The sequence below is a fragment of the Poecilia reticulata genome, chromosome 18 (genome assembly GCF_904066995.2).
Source record: "Poecilia reticulata chromosome 18, P_reticulata-male-v2, whole genome shotgun sequence".
Lineage (NCBI taxonomy): Eukaryota > Metazoa > Chordata > Actinopteri > Cyprinodontiformes > Poeciliidae > Poecilia > Poecilia reticulata.
The window spans coordinates 16361457-16375445 of record NC_088847.1 but is presented as its reverse complement, the minus strand read 5'-3'; the positions used below and the strand labels follow the sequence as shown (position 1 = coordinate 16375445).

General features: G+C 39.1%; 1 protein-coding gene across 47 annotated transcripts in view; it reads right to left on the bottom strand.

Annotated features, from left to right (window-relative positions):
- The window catches only part of LOC103480676 (protein tyrosine phosphatase receptor type D), a 455017-nt gene that overhangs the window by 237393 nt on the left and 203635 nt on the right, over positions 1–13989 (bottom strand). For all 47 annotated transcript variants that reach the window (XM_008435747.3, XM_008435746.3, XM_008435752.3 and 44 more), the window contains exon 8: positions 199–246. The gene's annotated coding sequence lies outside the window, so the exon portion shown is untranslated. The remainder of the gene's footprint in view (positions 1–198; positions 247–13989) is intronic.

Sequence of the window (13989 nt, the reverse complement as noted above, 5' to 3'; positions counted from 1 at the left end):
AAATGAACTGGTGAGAAATATGAAAAACCAAGACTCAAACCCCTGAGGTCAATGGAGCTCTAAAATATTCAAAAAGTCAATTTCGTCTTCATTTACATGTCCTCTTCTCCGCTAATGAGTAAATGAGTCTTAATATTCATTAGAGGATGACACACACCTAAAAGATAAGCCACACAGACAGGAGGAAGGGAGGCCTACCTTGAGGTTGAAGGTGTGAAAGTCATGGAACATTCTCTCTCCCGAGACCTGTGACAGAGCGAGGGGATGAGACGTCAGTCATGATTAGGCCAAAGCGCAATTACAGAGCAACTCCTCTGACAGTGATTGATCAATGAGGAACTCCTTTAATGAAGACAAGGACTCCAGGTCTTCCAGGAGCAAATTGGCAAAAGTGAGAGGTGGGGACGGTGTCCCAGACTGCTAAGGCGCTAAGAGGATCATCCTGTCTGCAGAGGAGCAGGGATTGATAGTGATACAGTATGCACAAGTGGCTGATTGACTTGCAACTGAAATGCGCCAGGGCTCTATTAAAAGTTGCATGATAGTTTTGTCCGTCACAGTCACACTTTTTCAGCACAACGCAGTTCAGGATTTCAAATGATACGTTTTTCTAAATGTTCTTCAAATCCAAGATGCACATGTGAGGTCAATCGGGAGCAAATACAGAGTTTGAAAACTTGCTTGACGTTTGGCTTTTAAATGGGTAAGATGACTGGTTTTATTGCAGTTTTCTTCAAAAAGTACAACAAGATCAATAAAGCAGAAGAAATACAAGAACGCGTCATTAAATAAACCAACCCAACACAGCCAACCGGAAATTAATAACATGTATAAAAATCCCTCTACCAAATATACTAGCCCAAAATATATACTAAACAGTTCATCAGGCAAAAGTTAATTTAAACAGTTACATAATTAATCACATCTAGCTTTCAGTTCTAGCAACAATCCAACCTTGAATTTAAGGACATTATTTTAAGAAGTATATTTCTTTACAAAACTCCTAGATAGTATATACATTCCTATATAATAAATTCAACCCAAGCATGTAATAAATTCGTATATTACTTCAAGTTAAATGTCGAAGCATTTTGATTACTTCCTTTTTCCCTGGAGTATAAATACAACGTGACAAAAATGTCCATTTCTTCATAACAGGAAAGAAAGGAGAGCACGCGATTCAAATAAGGCAAAAACATTTATACGACAATATCTACTTGCACAAATTTGACCTCATCAACAGGCAGAGAAATAATTAAAGAAAATACTGTTGAAGATTAGAGTAAACGCTGAGGCCACAAACAAAAACAACAACAAAAAGTTGACAGACCATTATTTGCACAGATCAATTTCGCATGCAAACTACTGAGGTTTGTTTTGCCAAAAAATAAATGAAGTGTTGTGAAAAAATTTTTAAAAATCAACCTCCACCCACCCTCCTGCAACAACAAAAAGCACCTCTTGTTAACACAGATAGTATAAAAACTAAAATATCACCAGCTAATGGAATATGTCTGTTTTTATACCTGCTCAGTTTGTAACTGTCAGCTTCCATAAAGATTGCTATATTCTCATCCCAATGGATAATTTCTTATTCAAACCAGGAAATAAAAAAATAAAAAACATAAGAGTTTCAGCATCGCTCTGTCCACAACTTCGATGGGAGGAAAGTTACAATTTGCCGACGTGCTATGTAACACACAGATGTTCCTCTGCTGTCAAATTTATGAAAATGTTTGGTGCATATTGAAGAAACAGCTGGCAAATAACATTGTTTTCATAGTATGTTGTGCAGATGCTCCGTCTGAGCTGAGGAAGTTTTCCTGACGTTGGCATGCTACTTTTGGTTTACGTTCTTTGTATTTGAACAAAGAAAATAATGGACAGCGCACAGCAACTTTACCGTACTCAGATAGTCTGGTGACAGCTAGGGGAAAAAAAAAAATGGCAAAACAAAATGACCTTCTGGGCAGCAATCTTGATCGAAATGAGCATCAATAGGAAGAGCAGAGAGATGGCAGCATGAAAGAGCTGGAGGAGTTTAATGGGCCAGTCAAAAAGCTGAAAAGTGTCGAAGTCGTTAAGAGATCTCCAAAAAGGAACAAGATTGAAGCAATTGCTTCAAAACAGTTTGGCGTTACATCAAGTGCAAGGTTTTAGTCGTGTAATCGGTGTTGGATATAACTAAGTAATATATTTCAGCATACGTCTTTGTAAAATCAATACGATAGGTATTCTGGATGTACAACAGGGATCAGGGTGAAAGCTGTTCCCAGATACTGATCCTCTGTGCTACTCTAACGCTGTTTGCAAGCAGAAGAAGAAAAAAAACAAAAAAACAGTGAGCACAAGAGGCCTTTAAACATGACTGCCTGCCTGAGTTGGACTGTCACAGCCTCATTGTTAAAGCACCAGAGACCAACGAAATCAGGCCCTGGAGGCAGAAACTTCATATGCCACAGCGTTTATTTATTATTTCCCCACAACCCCCAACAAAAAATCGGGGCTGTCTTGCGGTTTGACCTAACAGAAGGAGGGACACATTTGCTTTCTGCTCGATTCAAGAAGCGCACGCGGGGCGAGGGCAGCACTTGCCAAAAACAGCCTACCCTTCGAGCGAAGCATCTGACAGGTGCTCCAACTTTTTTCCCTTTGCAAAACTTCAGTCAAAAGACACCTGCAAATGACTAATTAACAATTTATCTTGTTTAATGTTTATTTTTGTACTTTGATAATTGTGTTTTTGTTCATTTAACCCCTTTTTTTAAACCCAAGTCATAAAGAAAGAAAAATAAGACTGACATGTCCCCATTGTGAATGGACCCTTTGTGGCCGGGTTTGCACTGAATATAATTATATTCATATGTGAAACACTTTAAACTCCACCGCCTTGTAGGAGAGAAGCAAGTAAAGTTTGACCTAAAAGTAACCACACATCTTTATGTTAACGTTTTATTTAAATGATACTCCAACCTGTGATCAATGTTCCTGGCGTTTGGATCAAAAAGATAGTTGTGACTTTTTCGGATACTTTTCCACAAGTATTTCACTTGTGGTTGGCAACACTCGTTTATCCATCAAGCCTGTTTGAGTGCCAACACTGCGGCATTGCTCGATGGTCACCATTAATATTATTATGTGCAAAACTCCACACTTGGTTTTGCTTTTGGTCTACTATTTAAAAAAAAACAAAAAACACAACAGCTTTCAAAAGTAATGAGAAGTCAGCTCAAATGACGAGGACTTCTTTCCCAGCAGTTTCTTTAAACTGTGCCCATCAAAGAGGTATGCGAGGGTCAGATAATCAGCACAGCGCCCACAAGCGCCATCTGTAGCTGAAAATGTCATCTCCACGTCAGACTGTTAAAAACTCTGTTTGTTATTGTAATGTTGCCATTTGGTTTTAATTCATGCTCGAAACGATGTTTGTAATTCATGTTTGTGGTTCCGATTGTCAATACAAATCAGAGAGCGGCTTGTCAGGACTGCGACTAATGATCACAAGAGTAGTTTGCCGTTTGAAACGGTGCAAATAAACCGAGTTGGTCGTATCAGGACGCGGTATTGCCGGGACGCTAAGATAAACAGAGTGATTTGCATAGCTATACCCGCTCTCTGAGCCGCAACGCTCAATAGAAATTCATAATGCAGCAGAAGGAGGGTGAAATATTTACTGTAGAGATGTTTAAAGTAATAATTATATGGCACCGAGCTGGCTCTCCGGCTGTGGGAAACAATAAAGCCTGGCACTGGACGGTATTTTCAGTAGTTGTAATCATCCCCAGCTCACTTCGAAGACAATTCACAGTCCACAAATCGTGTTCTCACACTGTCCGACCCGATGCTGGATGCAACCTCGCCGCTCGCATTGTAGGTGTGTTGGATGGAGAATGTTTTGGCAACTGGTATTATATGATAAATCTAATTGGTTTGTATTAAATCATAATTATGACAGGATTGGTAATTGAATCCGAATCTGTGCATGAGATTGGCTCGAGTTGGTTGGAGTTTGATTATGTGGAGTACGCATTTCTATACAGTAGGGGACAAATTAGACCCGTTTTGAGATTATAACTGGCAACAACATGCAGGGATTTGTGTAACTCTCTGGTGAGACGAACCTTCCGCTTAGCCAAACTCAAGTCGCTCTAAGCGTCATGAACTGCAGGTAAAACACGATACTCCACTTAAAACAATCTCAAGATAGAAACTTTAACACACTCACTCTGCAATGTCCCATACATTCCCATTTCTCTCCACAAGTAAGACATGTTGGCTTATGCGGACTGGGGGAAAGAATCGGTCTGTCTTTTGAACAAAGTGTTTGCTCCGTTTCTTTTAGCGACTTAACATTTGGCTCCTTTCTTCTGCTTATCTGAGCAGCAGCTGCTGTATCCACATTTTCCTGGCTTGCCATGCATGCTGGTTCCCATAGAAACTAAGTCCAGTCACCCAGCGGCAGCGAGGGTACAACATCTCTGTAAGTGTCTTTAAGTGGATGGATTATAATGGACTCGGCTGTGTGAGCAGTCTCTGAACATAATTGCAAGTGACCAGTACTAAGTGTGTTATGTGTCATGCAGGCAGGGGGCTGCTGTATTTAGATGTTATATTTAGATGTTCTCCACCAGGCGGACCTCGGGAACCCGAAACGCGAGCGTACGGGGACGGAGCAAAGGTGTGTGTTATGAGCGTGTGGCTCTAAAACGCATGATTTGTAAAAGAGAATGCTCAACACTTTGACAGTTAAAATTACATGCATTACAGATCGCAGGCCGTTTCCTTGCATAATCATGGGCAGTTGGTTGTTTGCTACCCTGCAGCGGCACACATCACATAAATTGTCTTCAAATACCGAATGTACCCACTGCACTGAAAGCAACAGCTGAAGACTGGGGTGAGCTAGAGATGGCTTTAAAATAATTTGGCACAGCGGCTTTGAAAACATTTGCTTACTTAAGGGTTACCTTTACCCAAAGAAGCCGAGTACGTTCTGAAAATTATTTTCCGCCACCATCAACATGCATTTACTGAAAACATATAGGACAGACAGAAGGAAGATGTGCACCCTGCTACATCTGTAGTGTAACATAAGAAATAAAATAAAATAAGATCATAATATACTTAGAGGAAGTGATTGCATAACTTCAGTTATGTACAGTTTTATGAAGCCCGCTGCAGGCCCACCTCTAAATGGCTAAAGAAAAGTAAAATAAAAAGTTCTCGAGTGGTCTAGTCTAAGATTGGATTTAAATCTGAGTGAAGACTGTGGTAATGTTTTAAACAACAGGTCAACTCTCAAAAAAAACATGGATGTGGGTTAGATAAAGAAAGGGCCAAAATTCCAAGAAATCTTTTTTTCTTTTATTTTTTTTTTTTATCGATTCTGGGGCAAATTTGTTTTTTACGTTACCATTTATTCAGCCCTTACAACAAAGAATGGCTTTCCTGTCTCTGTCTTTCTGCTGATCTCTCTATAACTCTATGTGAGCAGGGGGTTAAATTTAATGATTTGATGGGAACAGTGAAATGGGTCCTTGGGAGCGTTGAGAGCTGAAAAGAGCAACCATTTGGCCGTTGGACCTGCTTGCCTCAGCATTTACCGGACATACGTTTAAATGTTTGGCTTTCACCCGGAATGGCCAGAACGAATGACGCCTGAAGGGGGTTGGAGGGTGGGATTGATGCTGGATCTGGGGAATTGGATGGCCATTCATCACATTAATGAGTCATGTCACCTTATTTACAAAGAAATGCACACTACACCAACACACCCCTCCATCTTGAAACTGTCATGAACGCGGTATTTCGTTCATGCTGAGGTTTACCGAGTAAAAACTTCGGTGTGAGATTAAATCAGGTAGTTCAGCCACATTAACTGCTTTGTGCAAATACACAGTTAATCACCAGAAGTCCAAATTTGGATGGGGATGCAAAAGTGAGCAAAGTGAGCTTTAGTTAATTGCGCACCGGTAAGCTCAAGGTCCAAGACATCTCGTTTATCACATGGGCAGCAGTTTATCAGACATAGTGCCTTCCTAAAATATTCATACCTCTTGAACATTTTTATATTTTTTCACATTGAACGATAATTTTAAAATAGTTTGAGATATTATTTCATAAACAACAAACTACAAAGAAGATCAAGTCTAAAACTGCTGGTATCCCTGTGAGATTTAGGTTTAAAATTGTACGGAGTATCAATTTTTGGGTGAAAAAAAATTCTGTTTTCAATTATATTTATGGCATATTGAAAATTATGTATACCCTTACCAATAATGACTTTACAATGGACTTATTAACATAGTAGTGGCTCGGTAACCACAGATTCATATATTCCCAGATTTTTTGTGATAATTTCTCCAGTATGTTGATTTTTTGAGGTGCATATCTAAATGAAATGCTACCTGACCAACTACTGAACAGCATTTGCAACAGCATTTGTTCCTGGGTGGTGATTGGCTGTACTCCCAAGACGGTGATAAAAAAAAAAAAATTGTTAGCTTCTGTGGTAGTGAAAAAACATCTTTCACTAAACATGTTAATGAAAAATGTTTTTAAAAAATGCTAATAAAAGTATATTTGATGTTTGAAAACTATGCGTTTTCAGCATTATAATAAAGTAATTAATCTCATAACATTACTGGAACAATGTATGGTGAATTTATGATGAAACAACAATGAAAAATATACGTTTAAAATAATTTTTCTTTTTTTTTTTACTTGGAGAAACAACCGCATTTATGATATAGAAAAACATTTCATGGCTGTTGGAAAATGATAAATCATGCAGCAATCGATCGCAAATCCAACTCAACTACTAATCATTTTGGCATCATTTACATTCCATACCAACTGCCTTTCATTAATGGAATCATTCTCTGCAGACTTGCAGAGAGGTCTATGGGCATTTTTGTTTGCCTGCAATTTTGGGGGGGGGGGGGGGACAAAAAAAAACTTGTTGATGCTGCACAGAGAAACACTGGATTTATTTCCAACTTGGAACACACTTCTATGATGTCGCTGAAATTAAGCACCTCTACTGTCAGCTGCTTTGCTTGCCAAGTAGAGGAAAAGCATGGAGGAAGACCATTTGTGTAGCAGCCACATGTCAAGCATATACTGTACTTGCAAAAGTTTGCTTCACAAAATACCTGTTATTACATCATATTTAATAATTTTTTAATTACATCACCTAAAAATAATCACCAGAGATAAGTGACATGCTTTTCATAGTCTCAGTATGATTCTCATATCGATACGTCCCAAGCTTCCTGACGTTGTTGAGTTGGCACAGATGCCATTTCACAATTGGAGGGGAGATTTAAACAGAGAAGCAGGGATATCAAAACTATACGACACATTTCTTTGTCAAGAAAACTTAAATGTGTAATAGTAGCGTTTCAAGAGTGAACGGATCTAAGAAGACGATGTACACCGATAAGTCTTTGGACAGCGTGAAATAGATGAATCTTCAGTTATTTACCATTTTTTAATTGGAAATGTCTGTCACAGAGCGGCTCGGTCCTTTTCCAAGCTATTATCTGCTCTTGCCTTGATTACTTAAAGGTGTTTTATCAAGAGCACTGCTCTGGGTGTCAACTGCAGTTATTAAACTTACTCCTGCTGCATTCTGGAGGTTTTAAACATCCAGTAAACTCACAAAAGATCAGCTTGTTAGGAGAAGCAATTTGAATTATATTTTTTTGGGTATCTCACTGGTGAGATTTCATTGACAAAAATAAATAAATTAATGAAAAAAAATTAAAGAACATTGGATTAAATTTTAAACTAAACTTGCTTTTCTTTTTTTTTTTTTTTAAGACTTTAGGGATTTATCTCGACCTATTGTGATGCCAGTTCCAAGAATCGGTTCATTCTTGTTCCTTTCATGTGAGCAACCCATCAGGATTCAATCATAATTGCCTATTAAGGACATGTCAAAAGTATCTAGGTGACTTAAGATAACTTGTGGCTCTCATTCTTTCTGCACTGCTGTGTTTACGACACGAGTCAAATATGAGCTATGGGGACGGCAGAGGACGACGCTAGTAAAACACCACCGACTCTGGAACTTGTTGGATTTAGATTATTCAGGTACTGTGGGCTTTAACACCCACTGTCCCTCAATAATCCACAATGTGGGGTTATTCACATTGTTATAATCTGAAGGATTAAAGAGGCAGTATATGTAAAATCGACTGTTTAAAAAAAAACAAAAAAAACTGGCCAATCTTTTATTACTTTAAATATCAAAATTAAAACAAAATAAAAAATTCTGGCAAACAGTTTTTGACCACACAAAAAAAACAAAAACAATTAGCAGCAGGGCTATACATTCTTATTCCTGTTTTTGCTATAAAATATCATACTGCTACATATTTGTGCCAGAGAAGAAGAAGAAGAAGAAGAAGAAAAAAAAAAGAGTTTACTACTTAACAAGCACATGTACAGCTGGGTGTGTTACTGGACCGTCCCTCTCTGTAAACTACTGATGGAGTGAGGGATTCTACTTTGATGATAATTTGAGCCTCTCAAGATGAGGATATCTCACAAGGGGCGCTTTTATTCCTTCACATGCCTCTCAGAACCTCATTCCCTCCCTCCAGAAACTTCATAACAAAGTTAGCCGTAATTGATGTAACGTGTCATGCTTCTGACGGTTTGATTGTGTCCATGTTTTCACATGCACAGACAGCGCAGAGAGGAAACGAAGGCTTAGTATGCTTGCTTAAGGTCCTTGTAGAACACCCCCTCTCCCCCCGCCCGCCGTCCCACATCTACCCCTCCATCCCACATCTCCCTGCACAATTAATTTTATCTTTGGGGTATTATCAAGAGAGAGCCTGGCAAAACAGCATGACAGAAAAACGGTCCAGAAGCCCAAGGCCCAGGGTGGGAATTAATCTGTTTGACAAGATCTCTCACAAACCATTTGTCTGGCTTTCCTTCTCTTGGATGTTGCTGCTACCCTTAATGTTTCAGAGAGTGCAGAATAGGGATGTCTCAAGCACAACATGGTGCGAAAACAATGAAAAACGTGGGCTTGGTAGCAGGAAAACATTACTTATGTCCTGGGAACAAATACTATAAGCGCAGATTGAGCAGGTGCTGGGCATTAGAGCAGAGTTTGTGGTTTGGTTGTCAAGTGAGCATTAGCATTGCTCAGATCAGCCATGAGGTCATAATAATGAATCCCATTAGGGATGCCTGGCACTGACATCATTTTCTCCAGCAGAATTCATTCCCCAAACGAAGCCTCCGAAAAAAAAACAACAAAAAAAAACGGTCAGCCTCGTTGGACTCCTACTTTCAAAACTATTGACACCGAGCAGACGTTTGATGCATTATCCGGGCCGCGGAAAATTAATCAAACTAATGATTGAATAATTATCTCAAGTGCAATTAATTAAACATGCCAATGAACTCATCTTGAACAGCTGTCCTAGCTGCAACACTTAATCACTTGTGAGAATTGCCAAACACAAACGGAGGACGCCGAGTGCATGCAATAATCTCTGCAAAGTGCATTGTTTACAAACAGTAATTAATATCACACCGTGTATTAGCGGGGTAAGTGACTGCGGTGCACTTCTGTAATTGTACCACAGAGAGTTGGGCTTCTTTCCCCCCCGCCCCCCTACTCCTGCTCCAGACAACTCTCGTTAAGACAAGACGGAGCGCTGACAGGAAAAGGAACCACTTCAAAAGTCATACTTAGATTCACGTCGTCTTTTAGTGTTTTATGCCTCAAAATAAATCCATTATTTAATAAAACGCAAGCACCAAGCCGTGTCTGCCGGACACCAGCAGGAATTGTTGGTGCTTGCATTCTGGATACCAGAAGGAATAGTTAATTTGGTGCACATGGAGACCAGCAATGGGTATTTAAATGATTTCATTCACAATCAAGGGACTTGTTAAAACCCCCACAGCCACAACAGTATGTGTGATGGATGTGTGTTAAACAGAAATTACCAGCTCTGGATGAAGTTTGGAAGACCTAACATTTGGGGCTTTCAAGGTCATATCGCATAATTATTATTCATGTGGGTAGTGCAGACGTCTCAATGGTCTAGTGTTGGAAACCGATGGACACTCTGTCTTCCCTTGTCAAACTGTAAAGAGTCTAACACCTGTGTTCTCATACTGCATGTATTGACATGTTGTGGAGCTTGTTTCGCAATTTAAAGAACATTGCTTAGCGTAGCTGATTGATTTGCCCAATCTATTAAAGCACGTTTTGGAAAAATTTGCGTCCAACTCCCTTCATAAAACAGTTTGTTTTCAATTTAGTCCAGACTGAAACATTAAACGACTTTATGCAGGCACACAAGAACCTCATTAAAAGCTATAAAGTCCTACCAATGCTGTGAAATATGTCTTGAAAGCTTTTGGTGACACTTTCTGTTTTGTTAGAGTATCCAGTAATAGGCTGATTTCTATACATAGCTAAACATTTTTGGGCCACCGATGGCTCCAGGATTATTCTCCGAAGTGTCTATGACTATACATTTGTAATGTTCTGTGGCCAAACGTTATCAAATATGATTGTGCAATCTTTCCACGGGGGAGAATCTGATACAATTCATAAAACTGAACTGGCGAAAAAGTCTAATCTTTCCCTCTCTTCGAACAATAATTGTCAACACAGCCAAGCAGGAACATGAAATATGAAACAATGAGGCAAGTTTAAACTTTCAATGTCTGTGGAGCTTATGGCAGCCTCAGCGGGTCGTGGGAAATATTCAGTGTTTTTCTGACAACTTTCTTGGACGGGCAGGTACCCGGGAATGAAGACTGACGGTGAGTGGCACCAGCCGGAGGACGCCTAAAAATTGAATGGCACAGAGACGCTCGAATGGTTATGGATAACTGATGGCTGTAATTCTGCAGATTTGCCGCTTAAGTTGATCATGATCAGCCACTGTGTTAAGAAACACATTATTGAGATTTCAGTAATTACATGCTCTCAATAAGGCTAACATAAAAGCGAACTATTGCCATTAGAATATAAAACCACTGTGAAAAATGTGAACGTAATAAAGAATAAGTAGCATATGATTTTAATGTCTTTCAGAGCACTATACATTCCAATGGACACAGTACCTTTCAGGCACAAGTGAGACACAGTAATTAAAGTGAGCTCGGTGCAAACTGTGTGACTCACCATTTTATTTTTCTGCATAAGAAATAAAGGCCAAAATAGCAAAGTGGGAGACGCACTGTGCAGCAATGTTGGTGTTAGATGAAAACTGTCATCTGCCGCTTAATTAACCTTCTGCATTTCAAATATGGACAAGAAATGTCTGCTTGACTTGCAAATTTACGTTTATCCCATCTAGAAGCAATTAACAATAAAACTGTGTCAGTGCATGTTATGTGGGAATAAAAATTGACTGTATATACAATCACGCCAAAAAATATTTGACAACATAGTCAATGGGAAACTGAATACGCTACAATTCAACGACTTAAGCAGCAATAACATGACGTTATTAATTATCTGAATGACTTCAATCAATCACTCACTTTATTTGTATTCTTATGTCAAGGAGTTTTAGCCCACCCCAACTTACAACATTTCTTTGACTGTTTTCACTGGGGCTTCCAATGAAAACCCCAATGAACCTTTAGATTGTTTTCAACCTAAAAGTTCTGGCACACTTGGATTCTACCTTGTTTTACCAATTTAAAACAAGGTAATGTAAAACAAGCTGGAGAAATTGTCTTGCATTTGACTGCATGAACCTTTGATGTCCAGATGAAATCATGCAAGTCAAAGCCCAAATCATCACTTCACCACCACTGTGCTTGACGGGCTAATGAGGTATTTGGATTTCTCCAAACACTCCAGTCATTATGAACTTTTTGGTCAGTCTGATGGACATTGTTCCATAACTCTTGAAAGTTGCAAACCTATTTCATTTATATTGCTTATTTAGTTGCAAAACATGTTTATGCCAAAATTGCCTATGAAGATGGAACAAGCTTGGGGTGAACAGTGCCCCTTAGAGGTCAGATTGACCACAAAGGCCAAACTGAAAGATGGCGCTTGCCGTCACTAACGCCAATGAATTCTGAAAATAAGCTACTTTTAGTAGGCAAAATTATTTTTGGTTTATCCAGTTTATTCCAGCACAAGAATACTATAAAAGTGCACATTTTGACTGGTTAAAAAGAAGAAACTAATCTTGTAGCATTTTGAAATCAAAAACAGCCATTCCCTTTGATCCCGTTATTGTTCGTCCCAGCACTGAGCCTCGCTGAAATCGATTTCCGTCCAGCGTAATTGGTGCCATGCTTGGCTCCACTAAATAAGCCGTTACACCAAAAGATGCATGGGCAAACTAAAACCACACTCACAAAACACTGTTGAGCAATTACAGAGAAAACCCAAGGATCTGTGTGAGCAGAAGGCTGAGAGGCATTTTATATTAATGAGAATGGCTCACAATGAGCTGCAAAACTTTCACCCAACTGATTACCAGTCTTTTGTTTTGGGTTATTTTGTGCTCTGCATGGGACACAGTCGTAATCCTCTCATTAGCTATCAGTAGTCTTGTTTCCCCCTCTATTGAAATATAGTTAAGCCATAATTTATATCTTTAATGGCATGATTCTATTTTTTTTTGTCCACTCATGAATCAGAATGCAGAAAGCATTGCAGTTTTTCCTCATTTATAAAGCACATTTAAAAACAGCTTTAGTGGCATCAAAGTACTGTACAAAAAAAATTGAAAGGATGGAATCAGCATATAAAAGAAGTAATAAAAGCAAACAGTGTGCAAAACAAGTCAAAATCATATGTACATGAAATGTAAAGGCCAAAGAAGCCTGGACCAGGGAACTTGTTAAAGTAGGTGGCTTAAATCAAAATTTTTGATTATCGGAAAAATTAAAGCTGTAGAATATAAAAATATAATACACGGCAAAAACAGAAGCGAAATGTAAAAGGGCAAATGGTTAACTCTATTAGTAACGTATGTGATTTCTGTGTTACTATTTTAAATTAATCAGTGTATTAAAGAGCTGCTAATGAATGCGACATCACACAAAGGCACATTTCTTTCAGCCACTCCAAAATAAGGCAAGCGAACGAGCGTTGCAGAAAAGGCAGACGTATGATCTGCCTTCTTCCAAACCGCTCCGCGTCTACTTCGAGAGCAATAGTTTAAACGTTTAAAGGCAACACAGTCACAGTCAAAACAAGGTTGAGGAGGATTAATGAAGGTAAAACAATCTCCAAAGCTCACTGTAGAACTGCAGCAATGATAACTACTGAGGTATATACTGTGTACCGGCTTCACCAGGAGTTCCAGTAATTGTGGATGAATTTGTAGTTGATGGCTGGAAGACTTAAAAATATAAAATAAAATAAAAAATCCCTGTATTGCATTAAACTCCCTTCGCCTCCTAGAGGAAAAAGTCAAAGCGTTTAATTTTTCCTTTAAACCTTGCACCCTGGAAAAATATTTAAATATTGTTATCAACTGTTTAACTCAATCTCATTACCACAAAAATGGGCTCCCCTGCGGCATGATCACTCAGTCAAACTCTGTAAAACCGCACTCTCCTGTCCACTATCCCACAGCTCTTTGTGTTTTTTTCTTAACAGTCTGAGGGTAAATATTAGGCTGGACCTGCAGGCCTGTGTGCCATTGAAGCTTTTCCCCCTTCCCTCCCTCTTTTTGACCCTTTTTCTCTCCTCCTCGTCTCCATTGTGTTATCACGTAGGTGCACGCAGACACACACACACACACATTTATAGTTTGCTCTCTCTCCCTCTTCTCCTGAGTGTAAAAGTTGCAGCGGAGCCATCCATCCAAACCCACAGACCATGAAATTAGGTTAAGACGTAAAGCTGTGAGTGACACAGGTGTGGATACAAATGAGAACATCCGAATGAAGAAGTAGAGATCCAGGACGGCTGATACTGTGCTCGTCAAAGGCAGAATTCAGAATTACATCTCAAAACCTTACCTTCAT